This window comes from Monodelphis domestica, chromosome 6, assembly GCF_027887165.1.
Source record: "Monodelphis domestica isolate mMonDom1 chromosome 6, mMonDom1.pri, whole genome shotgun sequence".
In the NCBI taxonomy this organism is placed as follows: domain Eukaryota; kingdom Metazoa; phylum Chordata; class Mammalia; order Didelphimorphia; family Didelphidae; genus Monodelphis; species Monodelphis domestica.
Genome location: NC_077232.1, coordinates 9546386 through 9563217, shown reverse-complemented (window position 1 = coordinate 9563217; position 16832 = coordinate 9546386). Strand labels below are relative to the sequence as shown.

Genomic DNA, 16832 nt, shown 5'->3' with positions numbered 1-16832 from the left:
AATTGCTCTCATACCGCGGACAGAAAACCCTCAATAGGTCATGACATCAGAAGTGACTGAACCTTCCCAGAACCTCCCTGAGCCCAAAGGCCTAAGAGAGCCAGGAAAGGTCCCTCCAGCCAGGCCCCATCCCCGCTTGTCCCCACCCCGACGCTGCGGCCCCCTCTCAGCCATCCTAGACACCAGCGACGCCGAGACGCCGAGCGAGAGGGCCCAGCAGAGGCCACCAGGGGAGCCCCTGGGGAACAGAGCCGAGGGAGCCGGGGAGCCGGAGACATCGCAGAAGGCTCCCTGGAGGAGGTGGCGCTTGCTTGGAGTCTTGAAGAAAGGAAAGGATTCTCTGAGGTGGTGCCAAGGAGGGAGATCATTTGAGACTTGGGACAAGAGAGGCAGCTCCAGAGACCGAGAGGGGGGGGTCCTGGCTGAGGACACTGAAGGAAGGAGAGGCTGGGCCTTTGGGGGCCACAAGAGGCTGGTCTGCTCTGGGAGCAGGCCTCTGTGGCTCTTCCCCTGCCATCGTAGAGCCCCCCAACTAGAGGGGAAGCTCCTGAAGGCAGAAAATGCCATGTGTGTGTGGGTACCCTCAGTGGCTGGTGCAGGGCCTCCCCTGCACCGAGGGCTGGAAAGGCCCTACGATCCGTCTGTCTGTCCGTCTAGCTGTCGGGCTGCCTCTCTTTCCACCTGTCTGTTTATCCGTCTATCCGTCCGTCTATCTCCTTCCATCCGTCCGCCCGTCCGTCCGCCTGGCTGCCCACACGTCCCTCCAGCCAGCCCCTGGCCCGTCTCTCATCCGTTTATCCACGTGTCTAGATCCCGGCACCTCCTTCTCCCCGACTCCCAGGGAAGGGCTCAGGAAAGGGGGTTCCCTCCGAAGCGCCGCCCGGCCGGTTTCCGCCCGCGTCTGCTTCCACAGAATCCTCCGCTGCCTCTCGCATTGCCCTTTACGGCAGGAAGCGAAGGCTGTGACCGTCTGCTTTACAGAGGGGGAAACGGAGCGGCGGGCAGCGGCAGCGCTGCGGGCCTCGGCTTCCTCACGCCAACCGTCTGTCCGCCAGCAGGCCCGAGGCCGAAGCCAGGGCTCCTGTTCTCCTGCAGAGCCCCGGGCGCCCCCTCCACGGGCTCCCACGGGGCTCCGGCTCCCCGGCCTGCCCCGTGCAGGCTGCTGGTCTCGCCCTCTCTTGGGCCTGGCACCGCCTTGGCCTTCCCTCCGAACCAGCCTCTCCGTCGCCCCCAACCCCGTTACTCACTGCTCGGCACGCCTGGAATCCTGCAGGACACGTAAGGCCTTCCCGGCGCCACCCCGTATCCGCGCCCAAAAAGGAATGGAGAGAGGGCGCCCGGGCCGACGCCTGTGCCCTCTGCGGGTCACCCGGGGGGCACCTTGGCACGAAGTCCGCCGAGCCCGAACCATGCCTAGGAAGTGCCCGCCTGGACAGCCGCCTCCAACCCCTTACCAGGATGTCAGGCTGTTTCCTGAAAACACGCGCACGGCTTTGGCGGAGGCTCCCCGATGGGCCTGCTGGCCGCCCGCGCTCTCGCTCTGACTGCGGACGCCCCGTCCGCTGGGGAGAGCCGCCCAGGCGGAGCGACAGCCCTCGGGGAGGTGCTTCTTGGACCCCCACCGTCTGAGGACTAAAAATAGGAGGGGCCCGCCAGGGGCGAGCGCAGGTGAGGGCGCAGGCAGCGGACAGGGCCAGGTCTGGGAGCTCAGCTCTGGCCTCCCGGGGAGACCTTGGGCAAGTCACTTAACCCCACCGGCTGAGGCCTTGCCCTTTGGTCTTAGAATTCTTGCTAAGACAGACAGAAATAGAGAAGAGAAGAGAAACGGGAGGGAAGGGAAGGGAAGGTCGGGTCTGGGACAAACTGATGGAACGATTCGGTCCAGAGTCCCCCGGGATGGGGGGTGACCTGTATCCCTGGGGGGAGCATCCACCCCATGGAGGTCCCGTATCTGTCGGAGACACGGGGAGCTCAGCGGGGCGAGGAGGCAAGAGCTGCCCCGGGAGTCGGGGGCGCATGAGAGAGGCTGAGGACCCGTTTTTCCGGTGCTTTTCCAAAAGACAGTTCTGGGGTCCCAGGGAGGGCTGAAAGTGGGGGGTGGGGATGAAACCCGGCAATTTACTGCCTTGCGAAGGGCTCCAGCCCCCACCAGACACCATCCCTCTTTCTTAAGGCTGCCCAAGCTTCTGGGCCGCCACGTTATTCGGAGGACCCGGCCAAAGTCCTTTTTCCTATTCTGTGCCTCAGTTTCCCCACGTATAAACAAGGGGCTTGGGTTCGATGATGTCTAAGGAGGTGCTCTATCTCCTCCGATCCTGAGTGTTTCAGACCCCTTTCCTTGCTGCCAGACTCGGCAATCAAAAACTCAATTTTCGGCCCCCGTAGGGTGGCGCTGCCGCTTCCTTCCCGGCATCCTCACCAGCTCCACCGCCCCCTCTCCGGGCCTCAGCCCTGAGCCTCTCTGGCCGGCGGTATTTATTTCTGTGGCCGTTTTCCTCTCCCACGAAGGGAGCCACAGCCGCGCTGGCCTGGATTCGGGAGGGAGCGCCCACCCTGCTCCTGGGAAGGGCTCGGGCTGCCTGGGGGGACAAGGGGGGCAGGGGGTCCTCCCCGCCACCCCCACACTATTGACCACACCGGCCTGTCTACTAGTAGGCGAGTACACAGCCCTGTCCTAGGCACTTGGGGGTGGGGGAGAAAAAGGGAGAACCCAATTCCTCTGCCAGAGAGGAAGTCAAGGGGCCGTGGCCAGGGGGACAAGTGCGGGGGGGGGGGGGGGGGGTCCTGATCTCCATGTCTGGAAGGCCCATTTTACAGATGAGGCTGGAGGGAGTCCGCCACTGCCCGAGGGTCGTCCAGCTCAGAAGTGTCCGAGGCAGGATCCAAATGCAGCCTTCCGTGGAACTGCCGGGGCTCCCCACTCCCCAGGGGGAAGACCAGAGACAAGTGGGCTGAGCTGGCCTTTGGGCCCTGTGATCGATCACACACGGGGTCCCGGGGCTGCTCTGGCCAAGCAGCCGGCCTGCACCCCCGCCTTCCCCCTCCCTGCCTGGGGGAGGGGAGCCTCTGCAGGCCGGGGCCCCTCCCACACACTGGGCTGGTGAGGGGGAGAAGCCTCTGAAGGAAGCCCTGGTTCTCCTGCTCGGAGCGGCTCAAAGCGCCCATTGTGGTGGCCCTGGAGCCCCTCTCCCCGGCGGGCCATCGCACAGAGGGCAGCCTTGAAGCGGCCCTGACCTGGGGGCCCGAGGCCGGGCCTTCGCAGCCTGGCCAGGGCCCAGCAGGATGTCGGGGCAGCGTGGAATGGGGGTGCCCTGCTGCTCTCCGGCTCTCCTCCTCCTCTGCCCCTGGGAGAGGGGCACATGCAGGCCAAACCTCCTCCAATTCTTAGAGCGCAGCAGTCTGGGCCCTGGGGAGCACACGCTGGTCTCAGACCCTCTTGGGAAGAGCAGAGAGCAGCTAAGAACTGGGGGCCCAGAGGGGGGAGGTCCCAGCTGGGTGACCCTGGGCAAGTCACTTCACTCCCATGGCCTAGCCCTGACCCTCTTCTGCCTTGTATTAATTTGGGGGGGGGGTGAAAAAGAGAACTGAGGAGGCCCTTGAGAACCACTCTGGAGACGCCGTAAGTCCTCACCGGACCAGCCTGGCCATTTAGAAATGGAGAGAAGGGCGCAGAAGTAGAAAATTCAGATGGGGTGTCTTGAGGCATATAAAGGGTCGTGCAAGGAGTAAGAATCGGAGAGAAGCCAAGGATTACTGGCTACAACCCTGGCAGCCTACCCACTATGTTCCTGCAGCACTTCCAAAACGCAGAGAATCATGCTACAGGGTAGGCAACTCTGGCATCAGAAGAGCTGAATTCAAATCCCACCTCCCTGGACCTGAGTTTCCCCAAGCAGAAAATAAAGGGATTAGACTAAGCGTCCACTGAGGCCACTGATATGCCCATAAAGTTCTTACAACCCCTAAATCTTGCTCACAGTTCAGTGAGGGAGGTGATGCATGTATCATTAGCCCCATTATACAGAAAAGGAAACCAAGGCCTTGTCTAAGGCAACAGCAAGCAGAGCTGGCCCGTTCTTAGGCTATGATCAAATGTGTACTGCACAGCTTCCCACGCTCCCTGGTTCTCAGAGCCCCCAATCCCTCTCTAACCACCCCCCCCAACCTCTAAGTGGTATCCCCATGGAGAGAGCCTGGTGCCCAGGCTGGGGGTGGGGAACCTGGTGAGACCAGATGACAAGTCTCATCACAGGCCCTGTAAAAGACAGGTGGCAGCAGTCAGTGACCCCCGGACCAGAGACCATGCACAATGAGCTTACTGAATAATAAATAATTAATGAGATTAATATTAATAACAAGCGGCCCCAGCAAAATGATGATGACAGCAATTATCATCTCTTCCCTTGTGGTTTTCACCTAAGGCTTTCTCCAGGCCCTCTGCAAACAAGCAGGTCCAGGACAAGAAGAATTCAATTCTATTCAACAAATCAATCAATCAGTTTCCAAGTATTTGTGGGCCTTTACAGTGTGCCAGGTTAACCCTGTGCTAAGTACTAGGGAACCACAGAAAAAGTGAAAACATCCCTGCCCTCAGGAAGCTTTCCTTGTAACAGCAAAGAAGACATATGCAAATATGGAAATCTACAAGATGCACTCAGAGGAGATACAGCGTAACCTTAGCAGGAGACACAAAGTTGCCTTAGCAGGAGATACAGAGTCATACCTAGCAAGGAGGGTATCACCAGCCAGGGCCACCATGAAAGGCTTCTCACAAGGAGGCATGGAGGGAGAACATCCAGGCATGAGGGACAACTGATACAAAAGCATGGAGGTGGGAGACGGATGATGTCAGAAAGTGCAAGTAGGCCAGGATGGGGAAGACAAGAGAGTTCCAGAAAGGGAGAGAAGTCTAAGAATGAACATATACATATATATATATATATATATATATATATATATATATATATATATATATATATATATATATATATATATATATATATATATATTTTAGCCCTGAACTTCCATCTTAGCATCAATAGTGTGTATGGATTCGACGGCAGAAGAGTGGTCAGGGCTAGGCTATGGGGGTTAGATGACTTGTCCAGGGTCACCCAGCTAGGAAGGGTCTGAATCCAGACTGGAACCCAAGACCTTCCAGCTCTAAACTTGGCTCTCCATCCACTGAGTCACCCAGCTGCCCCCTTGAAAGAACATTCTTAGTAGGGATGTACCGAGTTATAATGGAGAAATGCATCCTGGGTCCTAGAGGTAACGGAGTCACTGAGAGTGGCACTGCGGAAGAGGACTTGGGCAGCTAAGCAGAGGATGGGACGGGGAATGTTGGACGAGGGAGGAGAAGAGATCCCAAGAGGGAGGGAGCCTCGGAGAATGCACAGCGGGCACGGCTGGGAGGAGGGAGTCTCCAGGAAAGGCCGAGACTGTCTAAAGCCACAGAGAAGTTAGTGCGCGTGGCCGAAGCCAGAAAAGAGGCTGCCCGATTCGGAGAGGATGAGGTTGTTTGAGGTGTCCCCCATCTGCCCTCCGGGGTGGCAGCCGGGTGCCAGACTGGCTCACTGGGAGGGAGGGAAGCCCACTTCAATGAGAACAAAGCACTGAGGTGGCACAGCTTTGGGGGGACCCCAGCAGCCTCATGCCACAGAGCCGTGCCCAGTGGCAGGGATCCAGGCTCCAGGAGCTGCAGCTCTGCCGAAGAGGTGGCGGTTGGCACCTCCAAGTCCCAGAGCGCACTAAAGGCGTCCGGAGGGTCCCAGGAGCAACCTGAGAGGGCCGATGATTCAGGGCTGTCTGTAAGCATCAATTAAGCGCCTGCTGGGAACAGAAGACTGTTCGGGGATGGGGCAAAGGCAGAGGAGAGCATGTCCTGCCCTCACAGGGGGCAGAGGAAGTGCCATAAACACTAGCGAGCAAAAGGCACTTATTATGCACCTACTGTATGCGGAGCACTTGTGGCCAGCTGGCGGGAGAGGCAGCACAGCTGCAGAGGCCCATCTAAGCCCTCCATTTTACAGATGGGGAGAACAGAGGCCCGAAGCAGGGACAAAGCACCCCGCTGTGCCCGGCGCTGCCCCAAGGGACCGCAGCAGAGACGGGGAGGGGAGGCCGGGCAGTGCCAGGCCCAGATCTAGGCGGTGTGCCGCGGGCACGGGGGAGGCCCAGAGGGTTTCTGAGCAGAGGAGCGGCCTTCTGAAAGGCTTCCATCTGGGGGGAGAGCCTGGAAGGTTTGGGCAGGCGCCAGCCCTGGAACCAGATTCAAGTCCTGTCTCTGGCCCTAATGAGCCGGCCTCCTCTGGAAAAGGAGTGGCTGGTCTACAGGGCTGCTGGAGGAGCCCTGCCCCACCCAGGGGCAGCGGGATGATGCGGGGGGAGCTGGGCTTAACCCGAGCCAGAAAGGCCTAACGCACCCCCCCCCCAATTAACGAGTTCGGCTCATCCAATTAGATCCAGCTCCCCTCCCCTCCCCCCTCTCAGAGGGACCTGTTAAACCTGCTCATTAGCAGCCCTGCTGACAATCCCTTCTGGCTGCCTCCATTGGCAACGCTGCCATCCATCTGCCACGTGATGCTCTGCCACGGGGATGGGCCCGGGAGGGGGAGGGGCTGCTCTCTGACCTGGGCCCCAGGGCGCCCCCCCCCCCAGTCAGGGCTGGAAGGGCGGGGTTTACCAGGAGACCTCCTGGAGGGTTGCTTGTTTCCTGCCTCCCCTCCCCTTCCCCTCCCCCATCCCAGCCTCCCTGGTGGTCCAGGCCTCCTTCTTCCCTTGTCAGGCAGGGCTAGAGGCCTAACCGGGAGTCATGGGAGGTGTTAGAGCAGAGGAAGAGTGGCCCTGGGCTGTATTCAGCCAAGGGGCAGGAATTAGAGGCTGGCTCAGGGAGGCCTGCAGAGTATTCCTCCACAGGCCGACCTCTGCGCTGCCCCCTTTCACAGAGGAGGAAACTGAGGCATGGAGCCCCCTCCCACCCCAAGCCTAGAATTCTATCGGCTAAGGAGGACCAGCTGGGCGAAGGGGAGGGGGGCAGTGGGATAGGGCCCTCCACGGGCAGGGAGGGCAGACTAAGCCCTTGTGGAGGAGGCTCAGAGGCCCAAGGGCCAGAGCGGGCACAGGCTGTACCCCTCACTCCCCCTCAGAGCAGCAGGGACAGCAGGGCTGGAGCCCAGGATCTGCCTTTGCACCCCCTTGTGGGGCCCTTCCAGCCCTTATAGCAGGCAAGACCCTCAGCAAGGGAGAACCGAGGCTCTGAGGTGGGCCCCGGCCCAGGGTGGAGCCCTCCTCAGTTCCATGGTGGGGGAGCTGGGCCCAGGGTCCCAGGACTTGGGTTCAACTCTGAACTTTCCCTGCCCCTGCCTCAGTTTCCTCCATTGTAAAATGGTGCAGAACAGTGCTGGGGCTCAGCGCAGTGAAAGTGGGCAAAGCAGTGCCGAAGCCTCAGGTGGTCCCTCCAGCGAGGGAGTACCTTTATGGGCCTCATTATTGGTGTTTCTGCCACCTGCTGACAGGCAGGCAAGGAGGGCAGGAGTCCAGGTGGGTCCAGGACAAGGAGGATGCTGGGAAGGATGGGGGGCGGTGCCAGGCCTGAAGGCCGGAAGTGCCGCCTGCCTGTACCCGGGGCTTAGTGTGGCTGCACCAGAGCTGGATCTTTGGTGATCACGGAGCCCCATTTCACAGCTGAGGGAACAGAGGCAGACGGAGGGGACTGGTCCAGGGTCACAGGGCCTGCAGTCAGCTGTACCGAGCTCCTCTCAAGGTACAGCAGTCCCCTGGCCTCTGCTTGGAGATCTTGGGGGAGTCCTTTGCTTGGGGTTTGGCTCATTAAGAGGCCGATGGTTCGGAGGTCCTGGGTTCAAATGCCGGCTCAGAGATGTGTGACCCTCAGTGAATAATTTCCCCTGTGTTGCCTCAGTTTCCCTATCTACTGGTTGGCTAGTGTGGAAGACGCCAGCTTGATCCCTGCATTCATTTGCTCATGCAGGGGATCTCCATCTGCGTCCCGACTCGCCACTGCCTGGTTTGGCTCTTGTTGGGGCAGCAGAGGGAGGAGGAGGAGCTGGGCTGCTGTGACATGGGGAAGATGTCTGAGACGATTTCTGCAGGCACACAGCAGGTGCCTAATGCGTGCATGTTCCATTCCACTGTAGAGCTCTGGGGTTGGGACATGGCCAGCCGTTAGGAAGGGCAGAGGGCAGGCCAGAGGCAGAGGCTGCCAGCCATGAAGGAGCAGACCAGGCTTGAGGGGTGCCAGGAGGAAGGACGGCCACGTTTGGCAACTGGCTGGAGTGGAAAGCTGGCTATGATAGGAAGGTGGTTGGGGAGTTGGGATCCAGGTTCGAATCTCGGCTCTGGGAGCTATTTCTAGTGGAGCCTCTGTTTCCCCTTCTGAAAGGTCTCAGCCGCTGGGCTCTGGAGGCCGGGGGCTCACGGGGACTCCTGCAGACAGGATGATCTGGGCCTAGGGCTTGGGAGACAAAGAACCAAGGACATGCTGCTGTCCTGAGCGGGCCTCTGAGCCCGATGGGGGAGGCTGTGGGGAGAAGAGGAGGCCCTCATGGGGGCCCGAGGAACCCAGGCAGGCTTCCTGGAGGGGCCGCCCCCACCGAGTCTTGAGGTGAAGGTGGGATGAGGATGGGCACTGAGGGGAAGGGACGGGGCTCTGGGGATGGCCAGTCCCAGGTCGGCGGGGCCTGGAAGAGAAGGAACATGGAGGGGGCATCTGCAGAGCCTCCACACTGACCGGAGCCATCCAAGGGCTGGCCCTCCCCTCCCCCACAGCTCCAGGGGTACCACACAATTCCCCACGGGGCAACTAACGGACCAATTAAACTGCCAATAAAAAATTTAATCAAGTAATAATGCACCTTACTTTGTTTAATTAGTGTTCTGTCAAGTGAATGAATATTTAAGGCACGGAGGCTGCGGCTGCTGCCAGGATGTGCCCAGCGGGCAGGCGGGGAGCTGGGGAGGCCGAGCCCACATTTCACATGCTGACAGCCGCCCCCCCCACCCGCGGGACAGAGAGGGAGGTAGAGAGGGACACAGGAGCGCCCAGGCTGGGCCTAGGACAGCCTCCTGGGCCTCTGGGCCTGGCTCTGCTTCTGTACAGTGGGAGACTGAGGTTGGACAATGGAGGCCTCCCTCTTCCCCAGGTGGAGATCCTAATACCCAGGAGGATCTGGGAGTCATGAGTGATGGGGGTTCGAATCCTGCTCCTCACAAGCTTGCGTGAATGATGGGTTTCTTAATTTAATTTTTTAATAACTCACTCTTTGACTTACTATCAATTCCCTGTCTTGGTTTCAAGGCAGAAGAGTAGTGAAGACTGGGCCAGGGGGGCAAGTGACCTGCCCAGGGTCATACAGCTAGGAGGGGCCAGAGGCCAAATTAGAACCCAGAACCTTGCACCTCCAAGCCTGGGTCTATCCCCTGATAATCATTCATTAAGCCCTCATCATGTGCCACCGTTTCCCCCTCTTTAAAGGAGGTTGGCCCAAAGGAGGCCACTAAGGTTCTTCACAGTTTTATACCCAAGACCGAATAAATGCCAGCTGTGTAACTCGGGGCACAGGTCACCTTTCTGAGACTGGTAAACTGAGGGTGAGAGGCCCTGTCCTCCCTTCCACCACTGGGCTAGCTGGGATGGGTGGGGGGAAGTGCCAACCTCCCCCCAATACTAGAGAGCTCTGGTGGCTCCTGGGCTGGACTGGACCACCCTTCCAGGTACCCAGTCCCACAGCTGAGGGGGCAGCTCATCTGCATATTCATGAGGGAAGGCGGCACCTGTGGCCTACACCCAGGATCCCCAGCCTCTTCCCACTCTCCTCACTGGCAAAGCCCCCCCCCTCCCCCCAGTGAACCACCTGAGAGCAGAGGCGGTGTGGCGGCGGGAAGACTCTGCTATAATTATTTGTCTCACTTGAGCTGCTTTCAGTCCAGGGTAGGCTGAGTCCTGTAATGAGTATGGATCTGCCAGTAAATAAGTCCCTGCTCCTAACCCCTGTAATAAATGCATTTGCAGTAATCTCGCTATCACCCGCCGTAATTGCTAGCTGTCAGCCTAAATGGATGTGGCGGAGCCCACTGGGCCGCCATTCACCCTTCCTCTGAGCCCCGTGGGCAGGTGACAGCGCCCCCCGGGAAGTCCTCTGAAGGTGACAGGGGGGAAACTGAGGCTGCACAGGGTCTCCTCCCCCACCTAGCATGGAAGACCCTCCCCTGGGGCAGGCCGTAGGTCCTAGCACCCCCCCTCCGGGGAGCAGCAGGGGCCTCGGCCCAGGGCGCCCTCACTCAGCTGGCAGGAAGTCTGAGAACAAACACTGCCGTGGCCTGGTACCCGGGCAGAGTGGGGAGATCAAGGCAATGGAGGTCAAGGCCCTGGCCCAGGGTCGCCTGGCCAGATGAGACTGGATTTGAACTCAGGTTTTCTTGGCTCTGGGCCCCTGTGCCATCCGTTGTACTGCCAAGCTGCCCGGAGGAGGCGTGTCATCAGGGCTTACTTGGTGCCTTTGGTCAAGAATTAAAACACAAGAAAGGAATGGATGCTTTTTGTGGCTGTGGTCAGTGGAGACCGGAGAATGGAGGACAGGCCTTGGGCCAGCTCTCTGAGGGCCCCAGAAGGGCCGGAGAAGCTCATCAGAGCTGGCCTGGCCCAAATGGGCCATTTTAAAGCCGACAGTACCAGTTTGCTGGGCAGGAGTGGGGCAGGCTTGCCACGCCAGGCCCCAGTGTGTTGGGGGCCAGAAGTGGGGCCTCCCTCCTGAGGGGGCTCCCCAGTGGGGTGTGGGCACCTCGTCCCCAGCTTTGGATGATGCCTGGACTTGGTCCCCAAGGCCAGAACAAATGGCATCACTCCTAGAAGGCACGGTGGAGGCGCAGGGCTTGGTTTCGAATCCTGCCTGACACTTCCTGGCTGGGTGAGCCTCCTCAGAGTCAGGGGCTGGTCCAGGTGGCCTCGGAGGCCTCGAGCTCTCTAAGGCTCCTCAGGACAGAGACAGAGCTGGGATGGAGATGTAGCTGCAGGAGGGAGGTTCAGCAGGACTGGTCTCTGCTTCCGCCTCTTCCCCCTTCTCCTCCCCAGCAGGTACCTCTGTATTCAGCTCCAATGGGCAAGACCTACCCGGATCAAAGATCTCTCATTACTGCTCGGCAGGGAGCCTTGTGAAGCAGCCCTGTAGAGAGGCAGGAAATGACCCTGGGCAAGACCTTCCCTCCCCTGGAAATAGGCCTGGAAGCCTGGAGGGATGGAGCCAGGGCAGCAGAGGACAGACAGACGGCTAGAGGGACAGATGCACAGAGACCCAGGCATGCCCCTCCCCCCACTGTCAGGGCTCCCCCCACCCCTCCCCAGCCCACACAGCTGTCAGCCAGCCATCACAGCGGATAAAGGCCCAGAATGAGACAGCCGCACGCAGCACCCTCGGCCTGACAATGCGATTAGCGCAGACAAAGCTGCCCAAGCGGGGGGGCCGGAACCTGGCACCCTCCCCCCCACCTGGCAAACTGGTATCCGTGCCTGAGAGCCAGAGGTTTGTGCAGAGAGGGGCGGGCGGTCAGCAAGGCCTGATGCCAAAACATTCCCAGAACCTTCCAGGGCATTCTGGGTCCGGCCTCTGTCTGTCCCCCCCTCGTCCAGGCTGCTGAGGGGGCTCGTTTCTGGGCCTTCCTGCCCCCTTGTCACCCCCAGACTCCCTCGGAGCACTGAGTGGGGGACTCCAGTCCGGGAGCCCCTTCCCTGGGCAGCAGCCTCTGTGCCCCCCCCCGGCTGTTTGTATGTCTTGTGTCTGGTCAGAAGCGCCGTCCACCCCGGCCTGCTCTCAGGGCCCTCTTGGAGTCGCCCCCAGCTTGGGCCCCTGACCAGGGCAATCGCCGTCCAGCCCGTCCACCCAACCAGCGCGCCACAGTGAGGCCAGACCCAGGCGGCCTCTCATCAGGGCCTGTTAGACGGGGAGCCCTGGCAGGCTCTTCTCTGGGGCCTGGATGGCCCCCCTCCTCCTTTACCCGTCACGGGGGTGCTGCCTGCCGACGTCTCCCTGGCCATCCCCCATAAGCGGGCATCAAGGCGGCGCCACTGTGTCTGCATCCTTGGGAGGTGGGCGATGGGCTACAGCCTGAGCTCACAGAAAGATGGGCGGGGGGCGGCTGGGCCTCGAGACGGGGGTCCTGGGTGCGGATCTGACCTCAGACCCTCCCTTCACCCACATGGCCTCACCCTGCCTGCTTGTCTGCTTGGCACCATCCACAGTATTGACTCTAAGATGGACGGGGGAGAGACAGACGGAGAGGAAGAGGGAGGGGGGAGAGACAGACAGAGAGACAGAAAGGCAGAGGGACAGATGGCGAGGAAGACGGGGACAGGCAGGTCATTCAGTGCATAGAAAGGCAGTCCTGGAAGTCAGGAAAAACTGAGTTCCAATGTAGCCCAGACATTCAGTGAGTGGCCTTGGGGAAGTCACTTAAGTTCTTGCTTGCCTCGGTTTCCTCCTCTGTAAAATGGGATGATGACAGCCTCACCTCCCTACCCTTTGGGGCTGGCGGTGCCACTCGGAGCTCCGCTTCATTCCTGTGGTGAGACCCACCCCTCCCCCAAGGGCAGCGGCTCGGGGAATCCATGATGGGGCCAAATGGCAGCGGCTGGTGTGAGAACGAAGTGGTCGATCGCGGGGCATGACAGCGCCGGCATCACTGGGCCAGAACCAGGGGACTTGGGCCAGGGGCCGAGAATAATTAATTCAGGGTGAGGCAAGCCCCTCGGCCCCTCCTCGGCCCCTCCGCCCCGGTCTGGTCCGGAGTACCTTCCCCGGGCGCGGGAGTCTCTCCTCATGCCGCATCTGATGGGCAGCAGGCAGGACGCTGGCACCTGGATTCTGGGGCTCCATTAGGGAATGGGGAGGAGGGGAGGAAATGACTGGGTGGGGGCGCTGCCAGGCCTGCCTTCCGCAGGGCTGCCAGCGATGCCTCCCGCCCGTGCTCCCCTGAAACGGGCCAGGAGGGGCCCGGGGGAGCCGCCGCTCAGGCTCAACTTTAAGGAGTGGGACGGCTGTGAGCCCGGCCCGTCAGCAGGTGCTCTGGGACGCTGACGACTAATTCAATTGAAGCGGCTTCGCCATAAAAGCCGGGAGTCTTGGGGGTTATTAACGAGCGGCCTCGCAGATAAACACGTTAAGAAGATTCTACAACCAGGGGAGGGTGAGCCTGAAGGGAAACGAGAGGAGAAGAATCCAAATGTAAAGGAACAGCCACAGGATCTGGGCGTTGAGGTGGGGAAAGGGTGGGCCCAGTGCCAGCCAGGACGGAGCAAGGGCCCCGGCACCCCTCCCAGCCGAGGCTCTTTGATGCTCGCTCTCTCCTCAGTGGTTGGATCCTAGGATGGGGCTCCCTAAAACGGATGTGGCTTTGGGGGCCCCTGGGAGCCCTGCAAGATGCTTTCCTGCCTGGAGTCTCATTTCATGCAGAGAGGCAGGAAGAGCAGGTGGCTTCCCCGGAATAGTAGAAGCTCAGGGTAGGAAGGGCCCGGCTGTCCCCCAAGAAAGGCCCCCCCACCCCCGGGGAGGCAGGAACCTCCCAAGCTGGCCGATTCCTCCAAGGCTCGGCGGGTCCTCCCAGGCTGACCTCTTGGCCATTTTACCCACGAAGTCCAGTTCTGCCTTTGGGGCTGGGGACGGGGACCCAGGAGGAAGGATGCTGCCCGAGCAGAGAAAACCTTCACCACCTGTCCACCCGTACAGGAAAGGGAAACCGAGGCAGGGAAATTCTCTCCAAGCCTGGCGTGGCTCTGGGCACAGACAGATGTTAGGTAATGTCGTCTGCGGGAAAACCGGCCCTTCGGCCCTAAAATCCACTATCTTCCACTGTCATAGCAACTCTCGACGCAGCCTGGCAGGGAGAACTCCATAGGAAGAGAAGGGGGGGCAAGACAGAAATGGGCATAGAAACAGGGAGCCCCCCGAAATATGGGGAGAAAATCCAGGACCCCAAAAGGCCAATGGAGCAGGAAAGGCAGAGGGAGGGGCATGGAATCTCTGCCCGACAGAAGGCAGCCATAATTCTGGAGGGAAAGCACCCCCCATGGGCAGCTGCTGGGAGCAAAGGTGGGGGTGAGCCAAAGGAAGGTGGCCCAGCCTAGTCAGGGCTCTGAAACATCACTGTCTGCCCCCTTCCTCCCCTGGCAGTGACACGTTGGCAGAGGGGCCTCACTTTCCCCAACTGTATGATGACCTACAAGGTCCCTTTCTGCTCTAAAGCTATGAAGTGCAGAGGTCATGCCCAGCCTCCCAAAAGGCCTGTGCCCAGCTGAATCCTAGAGCTGAGAGGGGCTCTTCTCTCTGCCTCAATTTCCCTCCTGGGCACCGAGCTGTTAGGGAACTCCCTCCTGAAATTGCTCTTGACCATGAAGCAGAAATGGAGGAGTTAGTAGGGGGGCCTTAGGGATCTTAGAGGCCAACCCTCTCATTTTACAGACAAGGAAACTGAGGCCCAGATGGAGGCTAAGTGACTAGTCCAGGTCACACAGACATTAAGGACTTGAACTCGGGTCTTCCTGATTTGAGGCCCCGTGCTGTACACTGGACACAACCCCTACCTTCTAAAAAACAAGGAAACTGGGGTTCATAGGTGGGAAGGGTCTCGCTCAAGAGTGAGAACTGAAATTTGAGTCTGATCAATTCAGATTAAGAAGCCTTAATTAATTTATTACTACACAGCCAGGAACTGGTGCTGGGCAAACAGAGACATGGATGGATGGAAGGAAGAATGGATGGATAAAGAGATGGACAGACTGATAAGCTGAGAGACTGATAGATGGATGGATGGACGGACGGACGGATAGATAGATACATGAGAGAGAAATAAATAGACACATTTTTAAAAATCTCCTTCCTTTAAGAAGCTTACATTCTACTAGAGGGGGATAGAAGAGGTAAATGAGTAAGTCCACAGAAAATATCTTGGGGATCAGGAAAAAGTTTGCTCCAGGAGGTGGCACTGAGGCTGAACCTTCAAGAAAGCTAGACCAGGAAGAAATGAAGAGAGGGTGTTCTAGGCAGGGAAGACAGCAGGCGCAAAGACATAGCAGTGGGAGATGACAGGTCAGGGTCGGAGAACAGCCACTAGACCCATTCAGCTGGAAAACAGCTGGGTAGTAGACAATAATATAGGTCTGACCAGGTTGATGGGAGCCAAATGTTATTGAAGATTTTTGAATTTTATCCTGAAGGCAATAGAAAGCTACAGGAGGTCTTAGAGCTGGAGAATGAAGCAGTCAGATTTACAGTTTAGGATTATTGTTGTGGCAGCTGTGGAGGATGGATTGGAGAAAAGGAATGCAGACAGATCAGAACTGCAATAGTCCAAAGGCTTTGAAAGGGTAGATGACTAAACATCAGAAGGGGAATCTGAACCCAGGTCCTCTTGTTTCCAAGCTCAGTGCTTTTACTACCAAGGTAGGCTGCCTTTAATGCGCAATGTGTCCCTCTTTCCTGTCTCCTGTGCACAGGGCAGGGAAAGTGCACAGGGATGTTTTGGGGCACAGGATTAGCTAAGGGGTGGCCCTTGACCTGGGGAGCTCTGGGTCTGGGAGGAAGGTGGGGGGCCATCAGGACGCAAATCCTTACAAGTATTTATTTGGCGTCCACTATAGGGCCCGATGATGATACAGAGATGATACAGAGACCAAAGAATCAGCCCCAAATTGCCAGTTCCTGCCCTGGGGGCACTTTTTAACTAAACAGCACCTGTCCTCCAGGAGTTTACATTCTACTGGCAGGAAATACAACAGGTAAAAGAGGGAGTCTACAGAAAACATTTGGAGGAGGGAGAGCACTGACCCAGTGGGAGGGATTAGGGACAGGCCCTGAGGCTGAGTCCCCTTGCTTTCCCTTTCCTTGTGGGTTTATTAAGAGGGTGGCAGGTGCAGGGAGAGGGGAGAAAGGCCCCCTTCCCCTGGCCCCTCTCCCACCTTCTCTAAAAGGAGGCTCGAGGAGAGCAATCGGAGCCAGAGAAAACACCATAACTAACCAGGCCACGTGGGGCCAGGCTGGCCTCCCAGCTGATCGAGGCAAGATTTAACAGGACTTTGAAAAATAAAAAAGGTAAAACACCAGACCACCACCGGCTCCTCCAGCTGCAATAAAAATGGATTTATTTTTTCGTGGAATGAAATTTAATAACTTTGGTGGGAGATGAGGCGTGAACAATAACAGGGGGGTTGTTGTGGGTTTTCCCCCTTCTCTCTTCAAAGGGAAGGAAGGAAGAAAAAAGGGAAGGGAGGGTGCTGGCCCGGTGCCAGTCTCCTGCCCATCCCCCCAGCCCAGCCCAGCTCAGTCTGGTTTAAATGGCCCAAATGTGACTCAGGTTATTTGGAGTCACACACGTCGCTTGCTGGAGTAGGGGCATTTGGGGGGGCTGTTTTCAGGAAAAGCCAACCCTGGTGAACCCTGAACCCATTTTACCCACTCCAGGCTGCCAGGCCACAAACTTCCCAGGGGTTCAAGAACTGGGGTTTCCCTCGCTGCCCATGGCCGAGGAGCCCCCTCTCTTGTGCTGAATGTCTAAACATGGCCATCACCTCCAGACAGAGGAATGGGGGTGAATCGACCCGTCTACTGGCAAGACTGCCATCTTCCATCATCATGCTGCCCTTTTGGGATAATGGCTGGGGGCCGGGGGGATGGAGAGCAGGACAGTAATGAGGCTAAGAGAGCAGCACCCAGCTTGGCTGACCTCAAGGATAATCTTCTCTCCCTTTTCCTCCTTCCTCACCGAGTCTTCCCTGGCACAGCGGGCACTCCTAAGCTGGTCCTTGGGGATGTTTGTGCCACCTCCTG

General features: G+C 58.7%; 1 protein-coding gene across 2 annotated transcripts in view; it reads right to left on the bottom strand.

The window, feature by feature from the left end:
* Positions 1 to 16832, bottom strand: part of MACROD1 (mono-ADP ribosylhydrolase 1) — a 142876-nt gene that overhangs the window by 41602 nt on the left and 84442 nt on the right. The window lies entirely within an intron of this gene.